Source organism: Temnothorax nylanderi, unplaced genomic scaffold, assembly GCF_030848795.1.
Source record: "Temnothorax nylanderi isolate EJ_2023f unplaced genomic scaffold, tnyl_v1.0 TNYL_tig1154_pilon, whole genome shotgun sequence".
Lineage (NCBI taxonomy): Eukaryota > Metazoa > Arthropoda > Insecta > Hymenoptera > Formicidae > Temnothorax > Temnothorax nylanderi.
Window position 1 is genome coordinate 1 of NW_027250216.1, and position 16,545 is coordinate 16,545.

The 16,545-nt window shown below is 39.3% G+C and overlaps 1 long non-coding RNA gene and 2 pseudogenes across 1 annotated transcript; 1 reads left to right on the forward strand and 2 right to left on the reverse strand.

Moving 5' to 3' along the window:
- Nucleotides 1-2,660: 2,660 nt before the first annotated feature.
- LOC139786809 (protein brunelleschi-like) lies at nt 2,661-5,371 on the forward strand (annotated as a pseudogene).
- Nucleotides 5,235-7,679, reverse strand: LOC139786813 (ATP-dependent DNA helicase PIF1-like; annotated as a pseudogene).
- Nucleotides 7,680-9,168: 1,489 nt separating this feature from the next.
- LOC139786812 (uncharacterized) lies at nt 9,169-9,687 on the reverse strand. The gene is made up of 2 exons (XR_011722424.1): nt 9,551-9,687; nt 9,169-9,445 (listed from the first exon to the last, which is right to left on the reverse strand). It is a non-coding gene; the product is annotated as an uncharacterized lncRNA (long non-coding RNA).
- Between the last annotated feature and the right edge of the window lie 6,858 nt (nt 9,688-16,545).

A 16,545-nucleotide genomic window follows, 5' to 3' on the forward strand; every position in this document is an offset into this window, starting at 1 on the left:
ACGGCGCTTTAAAAGTATTAAGTGTTTAAAGCGCAATCAACGCACCTATGTAGGTTAGAGACGCGCTTTAAAAGTATTAAGTGTTTAAAGCGCGTCACTAACCTAAGCAGGCACACATGTGTGTGCCCTGCTTTAACGAAAATTACAACTTCTATAAAGCAGGGCAACACCGTGTGTGTGCCCTGCTTTACGAAAATCACAACTTCTATAAAGCAGAGCATACACACGTTGTGTGCCCTGCTTTAATAAAAATCACAACTTCTATAAAGCAGGCATACACACTTGTGTGTGTGTGTGTGTGGTGTGTGTTGTTGTGTGCCCTGCTTTAACGAAAATCACAACTTCTATAAAGCGGACATACACATTGGTGTGTGACCTGCTTTAACGAAATCACAACTTCTATAAAGCAGGGCATACACACGTGTGTGTGTGCCCTGCTTTAACGACACGAATCATTAAACAGTTAAATACTTTTAAAGCGCGTTACTAACCTACATAGTTAGTTGACCTGCTTTAAACACTTAAATACTTTTAAAGCGCGTCACTAATCTATATGCCGAAAGAATATCATTTCGAATTATGTTACACTTCTGACTTACCAACCAAACAGTTGTCACGTGATCTGCTGCATGCGCGTGCGGCCACTGAGCATGCGCATATGGCTGCAGGGCATGTTCGTAGTCGCTACAGCTCGTCGGTATGACAGGATCATAACCTGATTCCTGTCAACTTTAACTGTTAATATCTCGCTTCGCGGGGCAGAGCGACACTTTTTTCTGCCAGATTCGGTCGTTTTGTGCAAAAACGCGTCGATTAAGCCTAAGTTCAACGAAATCGGTGAGGAGGCCACTATTCTTCAGATTTACCAAAGGTTATATCTGCCTATCTAGGGACATTATATCCATACATTCTAGCAGTCTACAACCTTAAACATCACATTTTGCATAGATGGGATAAATCATGGTAAAAACTCACATCCAGGCATTATTGAATAGCAGTGTACTTGGCCCTTACTTCAACAACGAGTTGCCTCAGCGATATTGAGAAACGGAAAATACAGTCCTACTATTAGATGAGTCGAACGACGTATTCGTGAATAAACTGTTGGGTATTGTCATAATATACTACAGCGACAAACAGGGAAAAACGATCTCGAGTTTTCTAGCACTGACCAAGCTGGAAACATGTAATGCGATTGGGGGAATTGGGATTTGGGAATTGGGAATATTGGGATTTGGGAATTGGGATTTGGGATTTGGGATTTGGGAATTGGGATTTGGGAATTGGGCCTTGGGAATTGGGATTGGGATTTGGGAATTGAGAATTGAGAATTGGGAATTGGGATTTGGATTTGGGAATTGGAATTTGGGATTTGAGATTTGGGATTTGGGAATTGGGATTTGGGAATTGAGAATTGGGAATTGGGATTTGGGAATTGGGATTTGGGATTTGGAATTGGGATGGATTGGGATTTGGGAATTGGGATTTGGGATTTGGGAAATTGGATTTGGGATTTGAAATTGAGAATTGAGAATTGGGAATTGGGAATTGGGATTGGGAATTGGAATTTGGGATTTGGGATTTGGGATTTGGGATTTGGGAATTGGGATTTGGGAATTGAGAATTGGAATTGGGATTTGGGATTTGGGATTTGGGAATTGGGATTTGGAATTGGGATTTGGGATTTGGGAATAGAATTGGGAAATCCCAAATCCCAATTCCCAATCCCAAAATCCAAATCCCAATTCCCAAATCCTAAATCTCAATTCCCAAATACCAATTCCCAATCCCAAATCCTAATTCCCAAATCCCAAATCCCAATTCCCCAAATCCAATTCCCAAATCCCAATTCCCAATTCCCAATTCTCAATTCCCAAATCTCAATTCTCAATTCCCAAATCCCAAATCCCAATTCCCAAGGCCCAATTCCCAAATCCCAAATCCCAAATCCCAATTCCAAATCCCAATTCCAATTCCCAAATCCCAATTCCCAAATCGGCATTACATGTTTCCAGCTTGGTCAGGTGCTAGAAAACTCGAGATCGTTTTTCCTGTTTGACGCTGTAGTATATTATGACAATACCCAACAGTTTATTCACGGATACGTCGTTCGACTCATCTAATAGTAGACTGTATTTCCGTTCCCAATATCGCTGAGCAACTCGTTGTTGAAGTAAGGCCGGTATTCATAGGTCGAATCTTATATTTAAGTCCGTCTTAAGTACGAGCTTAAGATGCCATTAACCATCACAGAGCCGTATTAGCATCTTAAGATATTACTTAAGACGGTCTTGAAATGAGATCTGACTATGAATACCGGCCTAAAGGTGCGATTTCACGATGACGCTCGACGCTGGATTCGAGCGTCAAAAAGCTAAACTGTGTTTAGCTTTGACACTCGACGCTCATTTCAGCCAATCCAGTGGTTAGGTTATATTTCGCGTCCCTCTGAATCTATCACGTGACCAGATTTGACGCTCGAATCCAGCGTCGAGCGTCATCGTGAAATCGCACCTTAAGGGCCAAGTACACTGCTATTCAATAATGCCTGGATGTGAGTTTTTACCATGATTTATCCCATCTATGCAAAATGTGATGTTTAAGGTTGTAGACTGCTAGAATGTATGGATATAATGTCCCTAGATAGGCAGATATAACTTTCACCTTCCAAAATTAGATGTCTATATAAACATTGGAGAAAGGAAATAAAAGTTAGAAAAGGTAAATATTTAATACACTTAATAAACATTTAATAATAGTTATTTGTGTAACAAGTGAGGTAAGATGGAAATTGCGGGTGCGAAGTGGACGCACGAGCCGAAGGCGAGTGCGATCACCAGCACCTGCAATTTTCAACCTACCGCACGTGTTACATACCCTATTTTATATTACAAGTGCGTGGAAAGTGGCCTATTACGCGCGTAAAACGTGCATACCTAGAGTGTTTATTATCACCATCAATAAAGTGTAATATCATTGAAGATAAACTTTTTCCAACAGATTATTTGTGGGTGGAAGGAGATATCTGTGAGGTGTCATGCTGCTCATAAATCCTTTACCATTTGAATTGCACGTGTCTAACATAAGACTTTGACAAACGGTGTAGTATTTGAATCGATACCAGAAAGTATTAGCCTGCCTGCTGAGTCTGGTCCGATTGCGGTTACGTTAGCAGGCAGACCCAAGGAAGTTGTGGTGATTTAGAAATACTCGGATTCAGCACGCATACATTAGGAGTTAAATCTAACTGTAGAGTGAGATACATGGAGGGTATGTTACATCCTCAATATATGGTCGAAGTCATTCCAGCCTTACCAAGATATGATGTCGCAACTAGTTTGCCTCAAACTGCTAGTTTCAGTTCCGGCGACAATATAATTAGCAGTGCGAGTATATTTCTCTATGGCGGTGAGAGGTTTGTGTCTACTGTTAGCATTAACAAAATGTTTTCCCTCAATATTATTTTCGTGTAAATGGTTTCGCTTACATTGCAGCGCCGAGTGTACCGTGACGATAACGAACGCCGGTCAAGTTCCTACTGAAATGGTCGATTTATCAGTACAGTCCACTCTGGATGCTGTAACTGAGAGTAAAATTTCAAATGGAGCGATGAGAATCTAATGACGCAATTGCCTTTACAACCTGGCAGCAGTGCGAGTCTTACTTTATATCTGTATGCAGCGACGGATTTTATAGCGACTTCGATTAGAAATGGTAATATAATCGTTAATTATATATTATGCTAACATAATTTTGAAATTTTATTAATTTTTCCTCTTTGCTAATTTACAATTATTTTCAGATGTCACTGTCATAGTCAACCAAGTAGTTTAATGTCACATTCAGCCCACAGTTCTTTACCTTACCATCTAGGCTTAGTTCTCCGTCTCATACGAAGACAATCCGAGCTGACCTCTTCCTTCAGATCGGGAATAAGTTCGCACTCCGGCTACTCTTCTTTAGCAAGCACGCGTTTGTCGAAACTTGCGGTACCTTTGCAGACGTCTAATATTATCGAAGGTCAATTGAGGATAACATATTCAGGAGGTGAAGGCTTGGTAACTGGATACTGCAGAATTTCATCTGTTTTTATAACCATTGAGATGCTACCCAGTGTGCAGATTACTAATTGGGATGTGTTGCCGGCTGAAACGTAAGTCACGAAAACGGAAATATTTCGTAAAATAGTATTTATTTATACAATTTGTATTTCATATGTTATCGCACATATTTTATCTATAAAAATTCTTTCGCTAACAATTTTTAGACCATTGCAATTTTATCTCGTACTGGACGTGACAAACATGACAAATCACGAAATGGAATTGCACTATACGCAAAATAAATGTATATACATGGAAGGTAAAGAACCATGTAGAATTCCTGTTCCAGTTCACCGATGTCCACTTAATAAATTATCTATGGTAATACGGAGACGTGTGGCCTATTCGAACACATACCGCAATGTAATACTATTCTATTGTAATATTTTTTTTTTCACTTATAGTTAAATGGTGCTGGTGATACAAGTGAACTCCAAAAAGTATGTGCTGAACATATAGCTTCGTTGGTTGATCTACGCTGGCAATTACTAGGTACCGAGTCAACGGGTATGTTAGATCTGGTCAGAATGAGTTCTCTACAGTGGGGTGCGTATACTATTTATGTACTATTTACCATGCGTATGTATAAAAAAAACTTAAAATTACTAAACAAATTCAACATTTTCCAGAAATAACTATTAACGATATTATTGTAAAAGCACAAGAACTGTCGTGTGCTTTGGGCGAATGCATAAGTGTTGGTGTGGGAGTGTGCAATGCTCTGGAGCATCCGCTGAGTGATCTTACATTGTCCATTAATTTCTATCAGGACCATCATAATGGAGTGAATAATTATCAGTTGGAAACAAGATTATCCATAGCTGGAGCAAATAAGGTCATGCTGCCTACTGTGTGTCACAACTTAATAAATACAATTTATTAATATTATACACCCTTGTCTTACGTTCCCGAATTTATGAAAAAACAACAGTTACAGGAATCCGGCAGAGCTTATCATGAATGTCGCGTAGTATTTTTCACTGCTGGTCAGTACAAAATAGATATTCAATGTAGTAGTAAAGAATCCGCTCCAAATTCTCCAATACTTTATTCGGAGCTCGTAAATGCGGGACATACATGGCGTTATATACCGCCCGTCGAAATAACTGTCGACGATTATTAATATAAATAGAAAATACAAATCACCGTCTACACCAATGAACTGTAATATTTGTAAAAAGAAAGAATCGAAACGTTGTGTATTAATTATATACATAAAAATAAAGAAAAAATATTTACTTTAATAAAGTTAATAAATTTTTATGTAATTCTGTGTGTATGCGTTAAATATAAATTGTTTACTTCCAACAAGCTATATATGTGTAGATTATAAAAACTATAAATATTATCGTTTATTTCCCTCTAACTTTATCTTTTTGCCGAGAGGAATCATTTCCATCTCTTGCACATTCCTCCTGAACTTTTTGTAAAAATCAAGTACAGCTGTATTAGCCCACACCTGTTGGCTATCAAAATCTAAAACACGTAAACTTTGTAAGCTCTGAGCTCTCGAAAGTGCTACGTAAGATTGACCAGCGTCAAATACCCTCGCCAAACACATTTCCACACAGTCTAAAGTTAAGCCCTGACTTTATGAATCGAAAAGGCCCACGCTGGCTTTAACGGAACTTGTTTTCGGTGTATGACAGCACCGGAAGTGGTTTTGATAGCCCATTTTTCCATCTTTGCCTCATAATGGGTTCCAGATCGCAACTGAATCACCGGTATATCATTTTTAAAACTAACAACAACCCCTCGAGCTCCGTTCATCAATCCACTGTTAACATTTATATTTTTCAGCAGCATAACTTGCGTGCCAACTTTCAGTACTAATTTGCCGGGTATAGGCAGCTGCTGATCCAACATGTGCGTCATAGAACTATCGGAATCTAACGCTGTATATATATATTTTTTTATTTCAATAAAAGATGACCATGGGGGTGCCCATATGGTCTACATAGAGGAAACTAAAACTAGATGTGTCGCATATAAAATAAAACTCTGTCCAACATTACATGAATGCCTCAATAAAGGCATCCCAATGCAAAACTAAACTCCAGATGGGGGTCATTAAATGTCACAGCCCGCGACTAGTAACTAAAGGTTGGGTTACATTAACCGCTATACTATCAAAGAAAACGGTATCTTTAAAACTGGTTAAAACTAAACTAAACTAAACTAAAACTAAAATATAACTAATATAGACAATAAAATAAAAATGTATCTTAAAGACTATATGTGTCGCATCTAAAATGAGGCTCTGATTGAGAATACACGCATAAATTAACGCTGTATATACTTTACTCTCACCCTTAAGTTCATCCAACTGAAATTCGTTAATCTCATCGGCCTCCTTCACGTGCGAACATAATCTAGTTGCCAATACTCCGTTGCTTTCAATTTTTTGCTTCACCGTTTCCTTCAAGATATCTACGATGTCATCCGTGACTCTACCTATCCTAACGCTATTCAATATTTTCACGAACGCCTTGTCCTTTTGTCGATGGACCGTCTGCAATTCAAAATTAAAGTGAACACATTTTTGCTAGGCCTCGCTCTGAAAGCAAAACTTGGCCTTGTCGTCGGTCCTAGACACGGGAGGTAACTGAAAGAAGTCGCCGCACAAGATTAATTGTATTCCTCCGAAGGATCTTTCCGTTCTGTGCACGTGTCTCGCCACCGCCTCGATCTTGTCAAAAAAATCACCGTTTACCATAGAAATTTCGTCAATCACCAAGTGTTTCGTTCTCCTCCATATCGAAGCTGCGGACGGACAGGAGACCAACTGGACGCATCTCTCCTTGGTGGCGGTACCCAGACCGATACCGGCAAACTGATGCAACGTAATTCCTCCTATGTGACAGGCCGCCACTCCCGTGCTCGCCGTGGCCATTGTCACGTCCGGGGGAAGGGCCGAGATTATCTTCCTCAGTAGATACGACTTACCAGTGCCTGCGCTACCGGTGAAAAACACGTTCTTCCCGCTGAGTACCGCGTTCAGAATTCGCGTTTGTTCCTCAGTCAGCTCTCCCGCGGTAGGATTCTCGTACAGCTTCTTTGCCGCGGGTACCTTAGGGCCATCGTCGCTGAAATGCTTCCGCTTCCTGACCACGCCCGGCGACGGAGTGGTGACCGTCGCGCGTGACGCAGCCATAGCTTTCTCCTTCGCTCTGTTGACCTCTGTGCTAGTAGCTGGACTGATGTCCTCGCCACCGCCGCCCGGTTGCACGTTCGCAAAGAGCTTCTCCCGCAAGGGATCCTTCGGGACCTGTACTTCCTGGCCCGTCAGCTTGACGAATATAGTCTTCAGGAAATTTATCAGCTGGGAGGAGGGTGCGTTTGACAGGAACAACGTGCAGTTTTGTTCTTTAAACTTGATGGACGCCTTCCCCTCGGTCATGAATTTATTGAATACCGATATACCTCTTAGGATGCCGTCCCATGCAGGACGGAATTTCGGAAAACGGAATCTCGGAATCATTCTGATTGGTTAGCCTCATGGGGCTTGTACTGTGCCCCATGGGGCTAACCAATCAGAATGATTCCGAGATTCCGTTTTCCGAAATTCCGTCCTGCATGGGACGGCACCCTTATGCCCGTGTCACACTACGTATCGCGGACGCGGATCGGATTGGGATTACGAATCGCGGATCGGATATCAGCCAATCACAGATGAGCTGCTCGTCTGCGATTGGCTAGATTACGATCCGCGATCCGCAATCTCAATCCGATACGCGTCCGCGATGCGTAGTGTGAAGAGCACTTTAGGGGTAGCTTCGTGAGCGCGTTCGCCACATTCAAAGAACATCTATATCCCGACAATTACATTCAAGAAGACCTTTTTTCAATAATAAGAACAGCGATCGCAAAAACGGAGCCGATTTCTGTAAACATAAGTTGCTGAAGTTTAATATTATTAATTATTTCACAAAAAATGTAATAAAGTTTTATCACTTATTAACATAGTTGAATTTGTAAACGTTTACAAGTTATAAAATAATAGTAATATTAATGTAAATATTATATGTAGTATTGTTAATAATAATTAAAAGCAAAATGAAAAAGTAGCAAATACTTATCCATTTATTAAAATAAATATAGAAAAAATACGTAAAAAGTTATATTCTACAAAATACATATTAAAGACATACACTTAAAAGACATTATCAAACCGTTTTATTTCACAACTGTCAAATACGGCCAGAAACGATCATAGGGCCGATATCACAGTCTCCGATTAACGTGATCCTCCGATTAAACTCACTCTGCATCTCTTTCTAACTGTCTTTTCGTCTCTTTCTAGGGGGACAGTTAGAAAGAGATGCAGAGTGAGTTTAATCGGAGGATCACGTTAATCGGAGACTGTGATATCGGCCCATAGGTTAAGTCTGTTTCTTTAGGGACATTTTCATGCGTATAACCTGCGCAACCTGAAACTCATTGATTCACATAGATGGGAATAAGCACGTTAGAAATGTCACTCCAGGCAAACGGAAGTCCAGGCATTAATGAATAGCAGTGTACACGATACTAGAAATCGGTCCGAGTTTCGGTTTAAGCCAATCAACTTGCAGCTCTTACAGAAAAGCAGTAGTTTCATTGGCTTAAACCGAAACTCGGACCGATTTCTAGTATCGTGTACAGTCGTTCACGGAAAGGTTGCAACACTTTTTTTTGATGATTTTTGGAACGCGCAGAAATTTTGAGATCGCGATCCACCATCTCTGTATACACGTAGTGAACGGTTATGATAGCTGTCAAAGTGAGCTATACAAGGTGGAGGGTGGAGGTTCACGAAATGTATCTTGTGCGCCGCGGAAAATCTTAAGATATCAACTGGATACTGTAATATCGGGGTTAGTATAAAAGAATAAGCTAAATAGACCATTTTATTTTATAAATTAATTTTTATTTTCAAGACATGTGTAACATTAAAAATTAATGTAATATAAACATATTAATATAATTATTTATAATAATTATATTAATTATTATAATAATTATATTAATTATTATAATAATTATATTAATTATATTAATTATTTATAATAATTATATTAATATATTGTGTTATATGTTATGTTAATTTTAATTACATAATTAATTACATAATTAATAACATTAAAATTACAATAATTAATAACATATTAATTTTAATACATAATATTAATACATAATTAATATAACAGTAAAATTAACCGGTGTCTGGATTAATGTTCGGCAAGCAGAGGACATCAGTCGATTGAAGAAGCTGCCGTGGAAGACGTGGATGCTGAGACTGCGAAACCACATCAATGCTTCAAAGCCAATCCTTCTCGTCAAATAACGATGAAGTAATCTTTCTAAAAAATTACAATTATAAAAATTAATTACTTGCAAATTCTGTTTTAGTACAAAATCATTATTTTATTATAATTATATTAAGTTGAGGAGATAGATTTACTTACATAAAATTGCCAGATCGCTGATTACTATTGACTGTTCAGTAAGAACAGATCAATCGCAATCTGTTGTCCGCTGCAATCCAGAGCGAATCTCTTGTAGAAATTCGTTGTGGGATTAAGATGTGCATGTCTTTGTTCACTCTAGTACTGGGATCTTCTCTCGGCTGCAGGGCCCCTGGACCGATATTAGGCAGGCATGTTTGGAAAACGGCGATACGCCCTCGGGTGGTAGAGAGGAGTTTGTGAACAGCTTGACGACCGGCACCAAGGGCGTTGTTATTATTAAAAGTGCCACAGAACTTGATGGGCAGCTAGGCGAGAAGGTCGCGGAATCGGCAGGCCCATAGATATTTCAGATGACTTTTGCCTTGTGCCGTGTTCATTCAAGATTTTCATTCCTTCATTCGTTCATTTATTAACGAGAGTTGTTCACGTTAAAATCATTCAATGTCAAACATATTATTCATTTATTCATACATCATCTTGGTGAAAAAACTTCTCATATTTTCTCAGAAATTTTGCAAGAATTGGAACTTATAAAAAATTCTGAAGAAGTATATGATATTTCTCAGATACTTTCAGAAATAATTGAAGATTTTTAGAATATTTCAATATCCGTATATATGAAAATTTCTGATAAATTGCACAGATTTTCTCATATTTATTCAAGTTTCTACAAGGATATATTAGCGAAAAATATTTTATTCTTATTTTGTCTGAGTTTTTCAATTTGTATAAAAAATCTGAAAATTTCTAAGTATTCTAAAAAAATCTAAAAATGTTTATAGAAATTTTGATTAATAATGTGAAAAATTTTGATATTTTTTCACCAAGGCATCCATGGAAAGTATTAATACCGTGTGACACTTCCATGATTCTCTATTACTGCATTTAATCTTTGGGGCATAGATAAATTTTAAAATAATTCAGGCCTTGCGCGAAAACCTTCCCATACGTTGAGAACATGTTGCGCTAATGCCTCGCGTCTACGTGGAAATTGGGGATTCCATATTTTCTGAGTAGCTTGTTCCTCTCGTTTTTCATAATGTTACACGCTCAGATTCATCCGACGAAAATACCTTCTCATTCGAGAAAATGGTATTTGTCCATTCATGCTCCCATGCCAAATGCTGCAAGGCAAAAGCCATCCGTTGTTCTTTGTGGCGTTCAATTAATTGTTTATATGGAGCCAGTTTATATCGATTATATCTCTGTTCCCGCTCTCTGCGCCGCACGGTTTGCGCTATCGCATATTAGGAGCCTATCTCATAATAGGGGACTTTCCTCTACATTGCAAAGAAGTACGGTATACAAATTAGTGCGACAATTTAAAATAGACGGCCATATAAATTCTCGGCCAATAACAAGGCGTCCACGATGCACTACCGTCGAGGAAGATCAACAACTTTTAAATTTAGTTCAGAAGACCGGATTCCGCTCAGCGGCGCAGCAAACGGTAGCGGAAGTTGGTTTGAATTGTTGCGCGCTAACCGTGCGACGCAGATGGCGGGAACAGAGATACAATCGATATAAACCGGCTCAATATAAACAATTAACCGAACGCCACAAAGAACAACGGATGGCTTTTACCTTGCAGCATTTGGCATGGGAATATGAATGGACAAATACCATTTTCTCGAATGAGAAGGTATTTTCGACGGATGAATCTGAGCCTTTAACATTATGGAAAACGAGAGGAACAAGCTACTCAGAAAATATGGAATCCTCAATTTCCACGTAGACGCGAGGAATTGGCGCAACATGTTCTCAACGTATGGGAAGGTTTCCGCGCAAGGCCTGAGTTATTCTGAAATTTAGTTGCATCTATGCCCCAAAGATTAAATGCAGTAATAGAGAATCATGTCACACGGTATTAATACTATGTGATCTTCCATGGATGTCCTGGTGAAAAAATATCAAAATTTTTCACATTATTAATCAGAATTTCTATAAAAATTTTCAGATTTTTTTTTTGAATACTCAGAGAAATTTTCAGATTTTTTATACGAATTGAAAAACTCAGACAAAATAAGAATAAAATATTTTTCGCAAATATATCCTTGTAGAAATCTGAATAAATATGAGAAAATCTGTGCAATTTATCAGAAATTTTCACATATACGGATATTGAAATATTCTATAAATCTTCATCTAATTAATTCTGAAAGTATCTGAGAAATATCATATACCTCTTCAGAATTTTTCATAAGTCCCAATTCTTGCAAAATTTCTGAGAAAATATGAGAGATTTTCTGAGAAATTTTTTCACCAAGGTGATGTATGAATAAATGAATGATATGTTTGACATTGAATGATTGTAACGTGAACTCTCGTTAATGAATGTGTTACGTCCAACCCCGGGATTAGTATAAGAAAATCTGGGAAAGCGAAGGAAAGGCTAACCAGAGGGGTCGGGGTAAGGAAGGACGCAACTAGACGCTTAAGAATACTGCTCGCAGGTACGCGCTCTGAGGCGCGTGGCGCGAGCCGAACGCACTTTTATGACTCTGGAAGGGTCAGGGTCCGCAGGGACCCTAGGACGCCTTCCGTGAGCGGTGCGATCGTCGGTCCTTTTTTAAATCAAGGAATTTAATCCCTTTAACTTAGGATCGGACCTCGTGCGATTTCGAGTGGGAGATGGGTGGTAATTGAGGTCTTAAATTAAAGAAAGAATGGAGATGTCTTTAACATAAGTAATTATATTTATTTGACATAAAAAAAATGTTATTTAGTATAAAAAAAAAAAATATATTTATAAACTAGGGGTTAGTGTAAAATGTGTATATGTATATAATGGAGAGTTGGTATGCGCATTCTTCGCGGGTATAACAAAAGTGCGGGGCGATCGGGCAGGACCTTTTGAGGGGAAATCTATTTGCAAGTGGACATCCTGCCCGCTATTATTACATCGAGATCGGGATTGAATAGCATAATGATTTGGTTAGGTGTGGGTGCGGTGTTTATGAGTACTTGAAACTAATTTAAGTCGACATTAAGAACTAAATATAAAGAAAAATTTGGGGAGTGAAAGCAGAGGGACAAGAATTTATGGATAAAAAAAAAATAATAATTGTCAATCTAGGGTCACTATTTCGGGACCGACCATTTCCTCGTGGGTGTCAAGGGTCGAGGCGGTCGACGGAGTCGGGGATGGTCCTCGGGAAGAGGAGGGGGAGTGGGGAGGTTCGAGGAGGGTGGCGGGATCGGGGTTGACGGGGACCACGCGAAACGGGGCCACGCGACAAACAGGGCGAGAAGATGGGGGGAAAGGGCGAGAAGGCAGGACGACAGGGCGAGAAAGGGGGAAAACGGGGCGATTCTGCTGTGAAGAACAGGGTTCTTCTGTAAAAGCTGGGGGAGGGGGTGGAGTGGCGAGTCGCGGAGGACCTGCGTTGATCGATTCCTGCGGGATGTCAAGCTCCCTTCGTCCCCGCTTGTTCCGACGATTCCTTTCGTGTCTCGCGGCGTTTTTCGACCTCTTGTGGGTGGGACAGCCCGAATCCACTACAAGTTAGCGGATTGTTAAATATTAAAGTCCTTTAACTGTGGGGAAGTCACCTCGGGTTTCGGAGATTAAAGAAATCAAAAGAATACCTCGAATCCACTGACGAGTCAGCTAACTCGAAATAATAGAGAGAGATTATTCCGAGCCCACCGAAAAAATCGGCTAACTCGGAACAACGAAGGGAGATTATTCCGAGTCCACCGAAAAATCGGCTAATTCAGAACAATAGAGACTATTCCGAATCCACCGATAAATCGGCTAATTCGGAACAACGAACAGAGATTATTCCGACTCCACCGAAAAATCGGCTAATTCGGAACAATAGAGACTATTCCGAATCCACCGATAAATCGGCTAATTCGGAACAACGAACAGAGATTATTCCGACTCCACCGAAAAATCGGCTAATTCGGAACAATAGAGATTCCCCCGAATCCACCGATAAATCGGCTAATTCGGAATAGTGAAAAGAATTGGAGGGTTGGAAGGGTTAATGTTTAATGTTTAACCGAGGGACTTCCCGAACGCGTGAGTGTTCGAGTGAATACAAAAGGGGTAAGATAATGATAAAAGGGGCCCGATATCAGTATGTGAATAGGTATGTAGAGGACTTACTTCTTGGTGCTGATCGAACTAAAGTAGAACAGCTGAATCTTTTTGAGCCCCGTGGGTAACTAGCTGGATCTCTTTGGGCCCTGTGGATAGCCTCTCGTCGACACTCGGTGAGTTTAAGTCCACGCACAGAATTTAACTTAAAACTTGAGATCGGATTTGAATGTGATAGTGTTCGTAAACGGAAGAGAGGCGAAGTAAATTGAACTGGGCCGAAGAGGTGAACCGTCAGAAGAGAAGCTGAACTAAGAGAGGAAGTGCTGCGATGTCGAGATTTATATAGGAAAGTTCTAAGGATGGGAAGGGTGAATCGCGTGTGGGATGTGTCAGGTTTTCATTTTGGGAACTTCTGGTTGGAGGGATGTTTCTAATTTTTGTCTGAAGGATTTCTTATTGGGCGAGATGTTTCTCATCCAAGAGCTAGATTCTTAAGTCTTTGCCTATCCTAGAAGTTTAGAGACGGTTGTCGATTTTTCCGACTGTTCATTGGCGAGTCTTCTCGTAAGGCCCCACTGCCTTATTGGGGGTGCAACCCATCGCTTCCTCCAGTGACTCACTTGTTTTTCGGTTAGGTTTCTCCTTTATTAGGGTTTCTTTTTTTAGTGTTGACGGACGATGCACACCTCTCAATCTTAAATGCAAGCAAAAACTCCGCCACGTGTATTTACGGACACGTCTCAGGCTTTGTTTCCGCTTGCCGGAAACATCGTACGTGCATTTTGAAAGCTCGCTTGATGCAATAAAGATCTTCATCAACCCATTAAGGCCCATTTGGCGCGTCGAGTCGCCAGGTTTACATTCTTTCAGTTTTAGGCCTGACAAAGCCGATGAAAATCCTGTTACGTATGCCCCGTCCGTCACTAATTCGTCATTTGGAAGGTTGCGTTTAACCGCCTAGGTAAACAGATACTTTACCCTTATAAAAAAAAAAAAAGGAAAAGGAATGTGCAGGGATCAAGGCTCACTCGTCGATCGACAACCGTCCGTGCTTAGTTTACCTTATCCTAATCTTAACGGCTATCCTGAGCGCAGAGGAATTTAAGCGAAAAAGGGAAATCGTGGAGTTCGCAGGACGTAACACCCCCCGCCTTAGACAAATGTTGGGGGTGTGTAACGCAACATTTGCAGGCCAATTGATTGAGAAACGATTACCGTTTTTCGCAAGCTTCTTTATCCTCCCTCTCCTTTTTGTTTTCCTTTTGTCTTTACGCCATTGCATAGATATGCGCGCTTTGGAAGGAAATGTTTACTTACATGTGCATACTAGATCGGTAGATTAAATAAATTTGTCTTTTCCTTTTATTTTATCAAGTAGTTAAGAATAGTAATTCTGTTTCATATGCACATGTAAACAAATAACAAGGGTACATTTATTTTTAACGCAATCAACCTTCCAATTTCTTAACGCTATTTGTAGTGCATGTGTTTTCTGTTAGCGTGAGGCTGCCCCTCCCTTCCTTTATGTGGGGCAATAATAGTCTTTGCCGAAAATGGGAACTAGTTAAATGAATTGTCTACGTGACTGTCGTCCGTCTCGAGGCGTCCCCTTTTTTTGTGACAGTTTTTCAACCATCCATGCGGCAGCCCCCAAAACTACCTGTGTTTTTTGTGTGCCTTGCTGGCTCGCTGACAATTTTTAATATATTTGTGACATATCACAGGCTTAACACTTGCCATTTAATTATAGCTGGATCGCTATGATCTCGTCTGGTTGGGCATGGTATCCTTATGGGTTAGATCGCCAAGGACGACGAGGGGCTAGCTGAATTTCGTCCAGCAGCCGCCTTGCATAGCAATGGTGGCAGGTTAATAAAATGGATGAAATTCCCGAACGGAATGACTCATCGGGGTACCGTTGGTAGTCGGCACATATTTTTGTTTAATTTGATTCGCGAGTTTTCTTTCTTTCGCATCAGTTAGTTCAAGGAAGGGGATGTGCCGGAGCCTCGTGCTTATTTGACAGTCAGGTGGCTATTATTTTTACTCTACTTGTATTTATGTTTTATTAGTGTGCCCCTTTTTCTCTTTGTTATTATTATTATTATTATTATTATTTATTTAGAAGAGAAGAAAAGCATCCCCACGCCATACATATATATATATATATATATATATATATATATATATATACACATTTTTTTTTCTTTCTTTTTTTTTTTTTTTTACTACAATTATATACCTACGCAATTATATTTATTCAGAATCTTAAAAAGAAGGAGGCATAGGTAATAAAAGATTAATTCGTATGTGTCAAAATTAGGAGCGAAACTTGTTTATCGTGTAGGATACAATTATGAATACATAAGGTTATTATAAGCATAAAGTATAAATCAAAGTTTGTTACAAAAGTTTAGGATGATGTAAAACTTATGGAAGTGAGCGTCAAACATGTGGTAGAAGAAAGGAAAGTTGTTGCGATTTATGGAGTTGAAAGTATGATTAAGCTAACAAAGGTTGAGGGTTTAGCACGACATTTGCAATGGCAATTTTCCCTTTTTGCCGGTCAAATTTAATTGATGCCGGGGTTTAGATATCGAAAGGTTCGCAACCGTTTACATCCCTTGGTTTTTTTTAGAAAGAGGAAAGAAATAGGCGACCTCCAAAACCCCTTCCTTAATTCTTTCGTCTTTCTTTTACAATAGATATATGTATATATATATATATATATACATATTTTTTTTGTCTTTTTTTGAACTATCGACGCATGTAATTATACTCATCTAGAATTTAAGAAATAAAGCCTAATTTATATAGATTATAGAGGTGAGAAAAAATTTTTATGATTGATACATATATTTTGCAACAGGCTATTATAACCGTAAAATATAAACCTATTACAGATCATAGATTTAGACTTAGATAAGAATTAAAAGTGAATGTG